Below are 13,019 nucleotides of genomic sequence, written 5' to 3'. Positions count from 1 at the left end.
CGGGGCTGCCCCTGCCATGGCAAGGAGAGGCAGGGAAGCCAGAGGTAATGATGGGGCTGGTGGCACCACTTGGAACATTTCATTTCAATGCCACAACTGCAGCTGAGCTAAGCTGTAGGACTTCTCAATGAGGGGATGATTGATTCCCCTGGGCGATGTGGCAAGGGGTGCAGGGAAAAGGAAGCTAAGCCTGTGCCATGTAGCCCTAGGAGAGCCTGCAGGAAGGAGTCCATGGTGCTGACTGATGAGGCTGTCCTGCTTCCCAGGGAAAGAGAACTAATGGCTGCCACAGGGTACCATGTGCCTGCTCCTTGTCAGCCTTTGACTATCTTTAAAAACTGGTCATTGTGCATCCTGAAAAGTCACACCAAGTAGTGAAGTGATAAAGACAAAGTCAGGGAGGAGAACTGAAGGAACTGATCCGACAGGCAGATCAGGGCCGGCACCGGGGTTCATGTTCCCCAGGCCCCACACGAGCTGCTCTGTGGAGGGAGGCTGAGAGGCGGCCCTGCTGTCCGCGGAAGTCTCTGCCATGGCCATCGGGGAGGCGTCAGCAGCAAACCCTGGACTCCAATTCTGGAGTGGATCCATGGAGGTCGAGTCCAAGTTGGAGCTCCACCCAGCCCGCGAGTGTAGACAGGGAGGTCAGGCTGTAGGTTCTCAAACAGCTGGAAGGTAGCAGGGCAGATGTGTGGCCAGAAGAGGCAGGGCTGCAGCAAAGGGTAGCAAAAGGAGAAAGAAAAGCACCATTACACATCTCACGGGAGGCTGCTGCCCGTGCACTTCCTGTGCGGAAAGTGGGCATAACGACACCCACTCCCTGGCTGCTTCTGAGCACGACAGGAATCCTGCTCCTCGGGACAAGGGAGTATTGCCTGGAGTACCAACTCATTTTGTAGGGAGCTGGCACTGTGTCATAGTGGGCTAAGCTTCCACCTGTAGTCCCGGCATCCCACATGAGTGCCAGTTCTAGTCTTGGCAGCTTCTCTTCTGATCCAGCTCTCGGCCACGGTCTGGGAAAGCAGTAGAGGATGGAACAAGTTCTTGGGCCTCTGCACCCGCGTGGGAGACCTGGAAGAATCTCCTGGCTCCTGCCTTCAGATAGGTTCAGCTCCAGTCATTGCAGCCATTTGGTGAGTGAACCAGGGGATGGAAGACATTTTTCTCTGTGCCTCACTCTCTCTGTATGTAACTATGCCTCTCAAATAAATAAATAAATAAAATCTTTAAAGCGAAAAGCATTTGAGCACAGTAGCAGGTAGTAGTCTTTTCCACTCCAACTCACGTCAAAGGTGTCTGGATATGAATAGCTTTCATTCCTAGTTTACGTTGTCTCATGCATTCTCACCGTGTAACTAACAGCCACTGACATCACTCTTTGTAGAAGCTTATGTAAGTTTATGTTATGTTTTATTGAGCTCCCAGCATCGTGCCCTGGAGTTTCCACATGGCCTCGATCATCACTCGCTTGAGGTACTGTCCCAAACACTGCTCAGCTTCATCCCTAAATCTTGTCCTGACTTGCTGTGAGAAAACAAGCAAAGTTGCCTTTCTCTCATGGCAATGAAAGAAAGATGATTTTACAACCTTGGCTCGCGGTTCTCCTGTGAGTGACTTTCTGTAGCTCTGAGGGGGTCTATTCGCGTCTCTCTCTGAACCCATCATGCATTCCCAGCAGTGCATCCAAAGTCAACATGGTCCAATACTGTGAAACGCTGTCCTTCCTGCACGTATTCTTTCCCTTGATCTACAAATCAGTCAGGAGATATGACCATTGCTGAACTCCAGTTTGAGCCCTTTGTCATTTTGGGATCCTTGCAGTTTGACATCTGCTTGTACACTGCTTTTCCTCCTGACAACGTGCTCTGTTGCACAAAGGAACCTGTCCAGCAAGATGGAGTGCTGCACTGTGGTCCATGGCGCGGATGGGAAGAGAACAGTGCTGAAAGGCTCTCTGGGGAATAGATGAGCTGCACAGCGCAGAGGCTGGGCATCACTTATGGCAGTGGGTGTGTAGTAAACCCAGTCTGCGGGTGGCTGTGCGGTGGGGGGAGGAGCTGCCTCAAGCCATGGTTTGTGGGTCAGATGCTCTTGTCCTCTGATGCAACCTAGCAGCCAGGCTCAGGCAGGATTGTAAAGCATTCTAGCCTCTCCCCCCTGAAGCCCACCACCGAGTGGTGTGTACCCATTACCAACTACATCTCTGTCCAAGTCTTGTGTTCATTGCAGTCAGAAAAGCAACACACACATGTTAGAGAGGCCACGTAGATGCATGCAGGAATTTATCACATTCACGTTGCATCCTGCCTCCAACAGATTCATCGTCAAAGAGCATCACCAGAGAGTTGGAAGACTTGGTACTTGGTGGTCATTGTAGGCAGAATTCCAGGAAGAGCAGCCAACGATCCTCAAATTTTAATAGTTTTTTTTTTCTTTTTGGACAGGCAGAGTGGACAGTGAGAGAGAGAGACAGAGAGAAAGGTCTTCCTTTGCCGTTGGTTCACCCTCCAATGGCCGCTGCGGCCAGCGTGCTGCGGCTGGCGCACTGCGCTGATCCGAAGCCAGGAGCCAGGTGCTTCTCCTGGTCTCCCATGGGGTGCAGGGCCCAAGCACTTGGGCCATCCTCCACTGCACTCCCGGGCCATAGCGGAGAGCTGGCCTGGAAGAGGGGCAACCGGGACAGAATCCGGCACCCCGACTGGGACTAGAACCCTGTGTGCTGGCGCTGCTAGGCAGATGAATAGCCTGTTGAGCCACGGCGCCGGCCTACCTCAAATTTTTATAATTCCCTCCATGGTGAATGTGATGGGTGGTCATTCTCCTGTTGAGTCAAAGAGGGGTATTCTACAAGTGAGCCTAATGTAACCACACAAGCCCTTTCAATGCAGATGGCTTGCTCTGGCTGGTGTTAGCAGGATAAGTCAGAGAGAGTAGAAGCATGAAAACACTCCATGCCCCATTGATGGTTTTGAGGATGGGGCTTGAGGGGACACACACCACAGAAGACAGAGGCCTCTAGGAGAAGACAGCATCTCCCAGGCTACCACTGGCAAGACAAGAGTGTAGAAGCTGAATCACACCAATCTTGAATCTTGAATGAGTGTGGAAATGACTCCTCCCCTGGGCCTGCAGGGGAAAGCCCAGTCTGGCCGGCACCATGACTTCTGGGTAGGGGAGCCCTTTACAGAGAAGCTGCCGGAGCCTCTGGGTCCAGACCCACCACATTTGAGACAGTTAGTGGCATTTTCTTAAGAGCTAGGTTTCTGGTGGATTCTTTAGAGAGCAAGAAAACAACTCGGACAGTGCTCCCTCCATCCCACCATCCCGGACTGCTCATCATGTGGGATACTGACTCTACGCATTCTGGGGTCACTGACCATAGCTTTCCGCACCCCAACTGCTTGCTGAGCAGAAAAGAATGAGTTGAAAGCAGGTGGTGACTTGCTGCAGCAATCATACAGTTATCTACCCTGTCAGTTCTCGGTAGAATCACCCTCTACTAGGGTTTTGTCTGTGTGAGGGCAGCGCTAGACCTAGAACGTACAGAACACGGGACTTGGCAATGTCTATCTGGGAGGCACAAGATGCCTTTTATGTTTTCATTTTTTATTTGCAACGTGGGGGCTGTGGGCAGGGGATCTACAGGTTCACTCCCAAATGGCCGCAATAGTCAGGGCTGGGACAGGCTGAAGACAGAGGCAAGAACTCCATCTGGGTCTCCCACATGGGTGGCAAGACCCAAGTACTTGCACTTTTTTCTGCTGTTTTCCCAGGCACATTAACATGCAGCTGGATAGGATGCAGAGTACTCAGGTCTCAAAGGATGGTTCTGATAAGCAGATGCCAACATTGCCAGCAGAAGTTTAACTTGCCACACCACAATGCCAACATGAACAGGGTGTTTTTTTGAAGACACAGAGGGAGACAGCTAGAGAGAGAGGCAGAGACAGAGAGGCAGGGGTATAGAGAGAGACGGGGGGGAGAGAGAGGAGAAAGAGACAGAGAGAGAGAGAGAGAGATCTCCCATCAAATGGGTCACTCCCCAATGGGTTACCCTGAGCCATCAACCAGGAGCCAGGATGTTCATCCAGGTCTCTCACGTGGGTGCAGCAGCCCAAGGACTTGGGCCATCTCTGCTGCTTTCCCAGGCACATTAGCAGGGTGCTGCATCAGACACGGAGCCTTGGATACTAGATCAAGCGACCATATGTGATGCATGTGTTGCAGAGGCTGTTTAACCCTTTAAGTCATACCAGCCCCACAGGGTTTTTAAAGACAGAGAGTGACCAATCCTATTAGGCAGTTCTAGGAAGAAATAGGGTCTGTGGAAATGTTGCTGAAGAGGCCCTTTGTGGGAAGAGTACCCTTGACCACTGAGGCAAGGTATTAAACACTAGGGTCTTTTTAGAATGCACAAAAGATGTGACCAAAATGACATTTGCCTCAGGTAGATCAGGCAGCAGAGAAAGCAGAGGAGCTAGAAGGAACAAAGTAAGAAAATGCCCCTTGCATTGTTACTGGAGTCATCCCAACATAAGAGGACTAGACAAATTTGAGACCTACTATGGTCATGAAAAACTGTAGGGGATAGATGGGCCCCAAGCCATAATCAGATAGTTAAGGAAGTCCCTACACATGTAGTGTAGGAGGCTGGTGGCATGATACATGCTAAGATATAAAGGAATGTGGACAAACTGCATCTTGTGTAGGAGATATGACTTTACTTTTAGCCACACTGAGTAGTAACACAACCCAGCAGGACAGATGTTCAATGTGGAGAAGGGAATGCATTCCCAGTATTCAGGGCAGTGGGGAGCAGGAAAACGTGGATCTAGCAGTGGTCCTGTGCTCAGAAGTCATGCTATGCTATGAGGAAAGAAAAGCCTGCAGCAGACAGCGCCGACTAACGTTGCATTAAGGTTGAAGGCTGAAGCACGAAATGTTTGGTGAATGCGGGTCTGAGTTTGGCTGCTCTAACAATGTACCCTATACTTATACATAACTGCAAGGGCTTTCTCCCAGTTCTGGTGGCTGGAACCCCACAATCACGGAGCCAGCATGGACAAGTTCTGGCGAGTGTTCTCTTCTAATGGTTTCAGATTGCTGTCTTCTTGCTGAACTCTTGGGTGGTGGATAGAGTGTCAGCTAGCTCTCTGGCCCCTGCCTATGGGAACTGCAATCCCATTCAGGAAGGGTCCAACCTCATCACTCCCAAAGATGCCGCCTCATGTCGGGCTTCTTCTGAATATCATCACATGGAGCTGGGAGTTCCATGTATCAATTCGGGAGGAACACAAACACATAGTCTGTGACAGCAGCAGTGTGGCAGAGGTTTCCATTGGGAAGGCAAATACACAGACAGAAAGTAAGAAGGAAGAACTTCTGAGAAGGGAAGGAGAAAGCTCCCGGGCCTGCCGGATCAGAGGGCACGATGTTGTTGAGATAGAAGATGGCAGGTCAGAAAAGCCACCTACCGTATTTGTCAGCCAGCTTCTGTGATGGTGACATTATACCTGCCACTCCACAGGAGTGAAGAAAGGTGCTAGCAGGCACTAGAACTTAGAGTCAGATTTTATAGCACTGCTAGCCACCTATCGTCTGATCACAGTCACCGCCCGTGCTCAGAATCAGGGAACCAAATGCAAGGCCAAGCGCGCACCAAAGATGCAGAAACACGACACGACCTTGCTTTCAGGCATCAGGTTTTGCCTGTGCAGTCGTAGAATGCATTCCACAGATGGCTGCCCTACCCACACCTCGTTTCAATCAGAAATTCCTGAAAACAACCTGGAGCTGCACGGTGGCCACTCACTGTCTGCCATCTGCTCTGTTGCCGCTTTCAATATCTGCTCCTTCTGGGCTCTGGTTCATTTCAGCCCTGTCCCTCCCACTCGCATTCCCTATGTGCCTCCACCAGGTGGCAGGGCCCACCGCTCTCAGGTCTTGCTGAAGACAGCCAGTCTTGAGCGGGGCGGTTTTGGGGACTGTGTTCTTCTTCAGGTCTCTCTCCCAAAATGGCCATCATTCCCTGCCTACCCATGGCATCCAGCACATCCTCTTCCTTCTCCCTAAGACTACAATGTTGCACAAAAGCACCTTGCACCTCAAAGGTCAAGCTGTGTCTGACCAACCTGTCCACAGAGTGTTCTTGCCAAGTGTAATCAAGACCCTGTTGGCCAGAAAATCCTCCTTTCGACAACCCCACAACCAGCCACATCACAGAGCGTCTTCCCCATCCTCAAATGTAGCTCCTTAACCATGCGATGGGGGAACGGTGAGCTGAAGGCAAGTAAAGGATTGAGAGCACCCTCTGTTCTTGGCCTCACTAAGGGAAATTGTTGTATGGAGATCATTTCCTCCTTGTAGGTACAGATATCAAGACTTACCTTTCAGGCCTGTGCTATGGCTCAGTGGGTAAGGCCACCGCCTGTGATGCCAGCACCCCATATGGCCACCGGTTGGAGTCCCAACTGCTGCTCTTCTGATCCAGAGACCTGCTAATGTGCATTGGAAAACAGAAGAAGATGGCCTAAGTGCTTGTGTCCCCGCACGCACATGGGACACCCTGAAGAAGCTCCTGGCTCCTGCTGTGGTCTGGCCCAGCCCTGGTCATTGTGGCCATCTGGGGAGTGAACCAGTGGATGGAAGATATCTCTCGCTCTTGCTCTCTCTCTCTCTCTTTCAAATAAATTAATAAAACTTAAAAAAAATTAAAGATTTTATTTATTTGAGTGGTAGAGTTACAGACAGTGAGAGGGAGAGACAGAGAAAAAGGGTCTTCTGTCCATTGGTTCACTCCCCAAATGGCCACAATGGCCGGAGCTGCGCCGATCTGAAGCAAGGAGCCAGGTGGCCTCTCATGGTCTCCTACTGCGCCACAGTGCCAGACCCACTTAAAAATTTTTTACCTTTGTAGTGGGCCTTTGTCCTATCTGTTAAGCCAGTGTTTGGGATGCCCACATCTCAATTCCAGCTTCCTACTAATGTGCTCCCTGAGAGGCACAAGGTGATGGCTCCAGTGGTGAGGTCCTTGCCACCCCCATGGACCATGGGCAGAGGATTCCAAGCTTCTTGTTTTGACCTGGCTCAGGTCCAGCTGTTTCAGGCACTTGGGGAGTGATCTGGTAGGTTGCAGGACTCTCTCCCTCCAATCCTTCCCCGTCAAACCACATTGTTCTCTCTGTCTCTTTGCTTTTCAAAAACCCATATTTGGTTTTTTAAATTTATTTTTTAAGGTTTTTATTTAATGAATACAAATTTCATATGTGCAGCTTTTAGGTATATAGTATTTCTTACCTCCTCATCCCCACCCTCACACCCCCACTCCCATCCCACCTCCTACTCCCTCTCACGTTCCATTTTCCACTAAGATTCGTTTTTAATTGACTTCATATACAGAAAACCAACTCTCTACTAAGTAGAGATTTCAACTATTTACACCCACACAGGCACCCAAAGTATAAAGTTCAATTTGAAGACAAGTTTTACTGTTAATTCTCATAGTACAGCTCATTAAGGACAGAGGTCCAACATGGGGAGCAAGTGTCCAGTGACTCCTTTTGTTGATGTAACAACTGACACTTTTTTAAAGATTTATTTTATTTATTTGAACTGACACTTTTTTTAAAGATTTATTTTATTTATTTGAAAGACAGAGTTACAGAGAGACGTAGAGACAGAGAGAGGTCTTCCATCAGCTGGTTCACTCCCCAGATGGCCGCAACTGCCGGTCCGAAGCCAGGAGCCAGGAGCTTCTTCCGGGTCTCCCACATGGGTGCAGGGGCCCAAGGACTTGAGCCATCTTCTACTGCTTTCCCAGGCCATAGCAGAGAGCTGGATCAGAAGAGGAGCAGCCGGGACTAGAACCGGCACCATATGGGATGCCGGCACTTCAGGCCAGGGCTTTAACCTGCTGCGCCACAGCGCCGGCCCCAACACTCTTATTTATGATGTCAGTGATCACCTGAGGCTCTTGACATGAGCTGTCAAGGCTATGGAAGTCTTTTGAGTCCACAAACTCCATCGGTTTTTAGATAGGGCCATGTGCAAAGTGGAAGTTCTCTCCTCCCTTCTGAGAAAAGTACGTCCTTCAAAGACCCATATTTGTACAACTGAGTAGCTGGAGAATACCATGCTGCCTCAAAGTCTTTTTTCAATGCTTTCCAATAAGGCCTGCTACCAGATCCATCTCAGCTATGTGACTTGTTCTCATTCTTTCTGGAGACCTCTGCAGGTGTGTGCTCTAACTCCTCTTCCTTTTCTGATTCATTATCTCATACTAACCGAGGGCCTACCATGTGCTCTGGTGATATAGCAGTGCATCAGACAGATGTGGATCCTCCTCCTGAGGTGTTACCCCTGGATGGGGGGGGGGGGGGATGTTACACATGCAAATAAGGAGGATTTATCTTATTTCAATATGGGTGGTAGCCATAAAGCCAGACTGTGGTCCTCCTTGGAAACATCTAATAGGGATCCCTCACCAAGCAGGGATGTGGTGAGAAGCCTTCTGTGTGGCTGTGGCCTTTAAAACAGGACCCAAAGGCTGAGTAGGAGTTCTAAAGCAGGAAACAGAATCCCAAGGAAAAGGAGAAGAGTGTGCAAAGGGCCAAGTCAAGAGGAATCTCAGTATATTGGAGCATTTGAAATAAAGCCAGTGAGGATGAGGGCTGTGAAGGGGGAGGAGCAGTTGGATGAGATTGCCCTGAGATCTAGAGACTGATTCTGATAAATCAACCAAGGCTTCGTGGGCCAGGGCAAGGCTCCTGTACATTGTCCTAAAAGCATGATGTAACCATCCCAAGCCATCCAGGCCTAGTTGAGGTGCCTCGCCATACATTTTCCCAACCATCTCAGACTTGAACTTTGCACAGTTTGTCAGAATTCAATTTAATGTTGTCACCACACTGACCTTCACAAGTTTGGAACAGGAGAGCAACTTAAAAGTATTTTTAAAGATATGGGCAGGCACACGGGTCAGTGGTTAAGACACTGCTGGCACTGCTTCAGACATCCTCAATGATACTAGCAGGTCCTGGCTCTGCTTCCAATTCCAGTTTCCTGCTAATGCGCAATAAGGAGGCAGCAAGGATGACTGAAGCACCCGGGTCCTTACCACCCATGTTAGAAACTCAGATCATGTTCCCAGCTCCAGACTCGGGCCTGGCCCTGCCCTGAGCATAGTGGGTAGTTTATGAGTGAACGAGAAAATGGAAGCAAATCACTCACACCTCTCATTCACTTCAGGACCAGCCATAGTCATATGGAACCTTTGCAGAAAGTCTCCCTGTCCTACCCCGTGTGACAGATAGCCATGTCAAGCAACCTCAGGGTGACTGTCAGGAACTCACACACACAATGTGGCACAATGTGGGTCCCCACTGAAGGGCATTTCTAGTGTCCCCCCAGGAAGCACACCCTTGTCACCTTCCCTGAAGCATTCTGCCCTGGCTCTCTAGTCTCAATTTTTGAATAGCGTTTCTCAGACAAGATGCTCTGGAGTTAATCCGAGTCTCTTTCTTAAAACCCCTGGTTTTGGAAAAACAGTCCAGAGACTCCTCTTCATCTATTCTCTGATATTCCTTGAAAATACTGCTCCTTCACAGCAGAGATAGCTTAGAAACGCTGTCACCCTTCTCTGCTGTTGCGAATTGAATTTTACCAAAAGACTACACAAAGGGACCACGGGAACTCATAAGGGATGTTGGCAAAGTTGCAGGGTATGAAATGAACACAGACAAATCAGTAACATTTGCATATACAAACAATGCCATGGCTGAGCAAGAACTAGTAAGATCAGTCTCATTCACAATAGCTAAAAAAACATTTAAGTATCTTGCGATAAACCTAACCAAGGACTTGAACGATCTCCACAATAAAAATTACGAAACATTAAGGGAAGAAACAGAAGAAGATCCATCCAAATAGAAAAACCTTCCATGTTCATGGTTCATAAGGACCAATACCTTAAAAATTGTCATTACTACCCAAAACAATTTCCAGATTCAATGCAATCCCCATCACAACACCAATGACATTCTTCTCAGATCTCAAACAAGAAGCACCCCAAGATTCATACAGAATCACAAGAGACCCCGCATAGCTAAAGCAATCCTATACAATAACAAACAATAAAGCTGGCAGCATCACAATATCAGATTTCAAGACATACTGCAGGGTAGCTATAATCAAAACAGCCTACTATGCACATAAAATAGACATGTGAACCAATGAGTCAGATTAGTGACCCCCAAAATTAATCCACACATCTATGACCAGCTAATCTTTGGCAAATGAGATAAAATCACTCCCTGGAGAAAGGACAGTCTCTTCAACAAATGATGTCGGGAAAACTGAATCTCCGCACGTAGAAACATGAAACAAGAATCCTTCCTTACACACTATACAAAAATGGACTCACAATGCATCAAGGATGTCAACCTAAGACCTGAGATCATCAAACTACTAGAAGCTAACATGCAGGAAAAACTGCAAGACAATGGCACAGGCAAAGACTTCTTGGATACGACCCCAGAAGTACAGGGACTGAAGGCAGAAATAGACAGATGGGATTCCATCACAATAAGAAGCTTCTGCACATCAAGGGAAACACACTCAAAGAAGTAAAGAGACCACTGAGAGAATGGGATAAAATATGGGCAAACTATGCATCTGATAAAGGATTAATATCCAGGGTATACAAGAAGCTCAAGAAAGTCAACACAACAAAACAAACAAGCCAGTTAAGAAATGGGCTAATGATAAGAGCAGGCATTTTTCAAAGGATGAAATGCAAATGCCCAAAAAATGTACGAAAAGGCACCCAGGAATACCAGCCATCAGGGAAATGCAAATAAAAACCACAATGAGGTTTGCCTCACACCAGTTAGAATGACTGTCATACAAAAATCAAGACAAAAAGAGAAATATAGCCGACAAATGTTAGCAAGGATGTCATGCAAACATTCCCAAACTGATTCTGGTGGGAAAGTATGCAAGTATAACCATTATAGAAAACAGGATGGAGCTTCCTCAGATATCTGAGAACAGATCTACCATATTCCAGTCTTGGGAATTTACTCAAAAAAACAGAAATCAGCATATGAAAGAGTTATCTGTCCTATGTTTATAGCAGATGGTAATAATTGGTTCGACCCAGATGTCCAGCAACTGACGACTGGGTGAAAAAATCGTGGTACATACACACGATGGAAATACTAATGGGCCATAAAAATGAATGAATTCCTGTCTTCTGCAACAAAATGGATGCAATTGCAGACCATTATGCTCAGTGAAATAAGCCAGTCCCCAAAACACAAACATCGTATCTTTTCTCTGATTTGTGGTAGCTCATAAAGAGTACAAAAAATATGTAATATATATGTGCTAAATTGACATTTTCAATTTGATTCCTTTATAGCTCCTATTTATACTCCTGAGGAACAGTGGGTTTTCTATATGCTACTAGTTGAATTCCATATTTGGTGGAGTAACCCACTGAACCTATGCCAATGTAAAAATTAACACAAAATAAGCCAGGAAGGAGGAGGGAGGGTGGGATAGAGGGGGTGCCAAGGGAAGGTAGGGTGGGGAGTATCATTATGCCCTTAAAACAGTATAAATGAAGTACATGAAATACTTTCCCTTTATGTAAAATAAAAAGCTTTTTAAAAGGATTGTTTTATTTAATGTTCAAAGGACATGCACCGTTATGTATATATATTTATTTATTTAATATATATATTTAATTTATAGATATTACAGAAAGAGTTCATGGAAAACATGAGCATCTTTTAATTTCAACTTCTACCACGTTTGGAAGCCCCCTGGTAGACAGACTTAGAAAGTCTTCCAAATAGGATGGAGATCACATCTTGAATTTACTACGAAGAAGCACGAGGGATTTACATTATTTTTTACTTTGAAAAAATTACGTTTTGTCATGGTGGTGGTATCATCTTCCAGGTCCCTAAGTAGGCAGGTCAGAAAGGAAATGTGCTCTCTAGGGATTGCAGGAACACTGTTTTATCAGACACCCATTGTTTGAGGAGGGGCTGTGTGTTGAAGCCTGCCGGGTTCTGGATGTTCTGGTCCTGCTGTGAGCATGTGGTGGAAAGTTCAAACACCTTGTTGTCTTTAGTACTTGCTTGTTCCCTGTGTTGTTAGAGAGGAATGGTAGGCAGGGGGCCTTTCTCTATTTCCTGCCATGATGGGGCCAGGGAAGTTGTAACCCCCTACCATCACACTCAAATTCCAGTACAAGGGCAACCGTGGAAGTGAGGGGACTGTGCACAAACACCTTTATGCACGTGTGAATGCATGTGTGTGTTCTCCTTTCATAAGACAGCTTTCATTTTCAGTTACTTCTACCAGTTAATAAAATCTCTTATTTCTGTCAACCTGCAACCTATGTCCTTTTGCACAATTTGGCCAAAATCAAAGACTCCATTCTAAAACCATCCTCATCCTCAGCTCCACTTGTTTCCACTTTCTGTACACTCATGTCCATTGGAGGGCCCCATGGAGGTTTAAGGAGCAAAATGATTGTTTTCCCTGGAGGTTGTGTTTAGCAAGGTCAAAGGTGACTGCCTGCCCATTCCTTGGAAGCTTCCAATCTTATCATGAGAAGAGCAAGGGAATGGAAATTCCGTCTGAGAGGCCAGTTTACTGTAAAGCAAATTAGGTTATCCTACCCTTCTGGTGGCTTTTTGTTTTATCATGAGCAAGCCAGACAGGATAAAAGATTGAAAATCAGGCGTTTGGATGAGTTTTTTCCCAGCCTTGTAGCTTAATGTCACGCTTTTTCTCCCCTAAGTTGTGGTTAAACACCCCAGAATCACCTGCCTCTCTTGGAGTCCCCCTCCAGCTCACTGTGGATGGATGTCTTTGAGTCTTTAAATTCTCAAATCTTGCTTTAAATTCTCAAAAAGAATGTGTCTCAGCATACCAGAGCCTTAGGAGTGTCCTTCCTGCAATGAGTTCCTGTCCTTTGGCTACACACCCAGTCCTGGGATTGCTGG

The sequence above is a fragment of the Oryctolagus cuniculus genome, chromosome X (assembly GCF_964237555.1).
Source record: "Oryctolagus cuniculus chromosome X, mOryCun1.1, whole genome shotgun sequence".
Lineage (NCBI taxonomy): Eukaryota > Metazoa > Chordata > Mammalia > Lagomorpha > Leporidae > Oryctolagus > Oryctolagus cuniculus.
Note: the sequence above shows the minus strand (reverse complement) of the source record.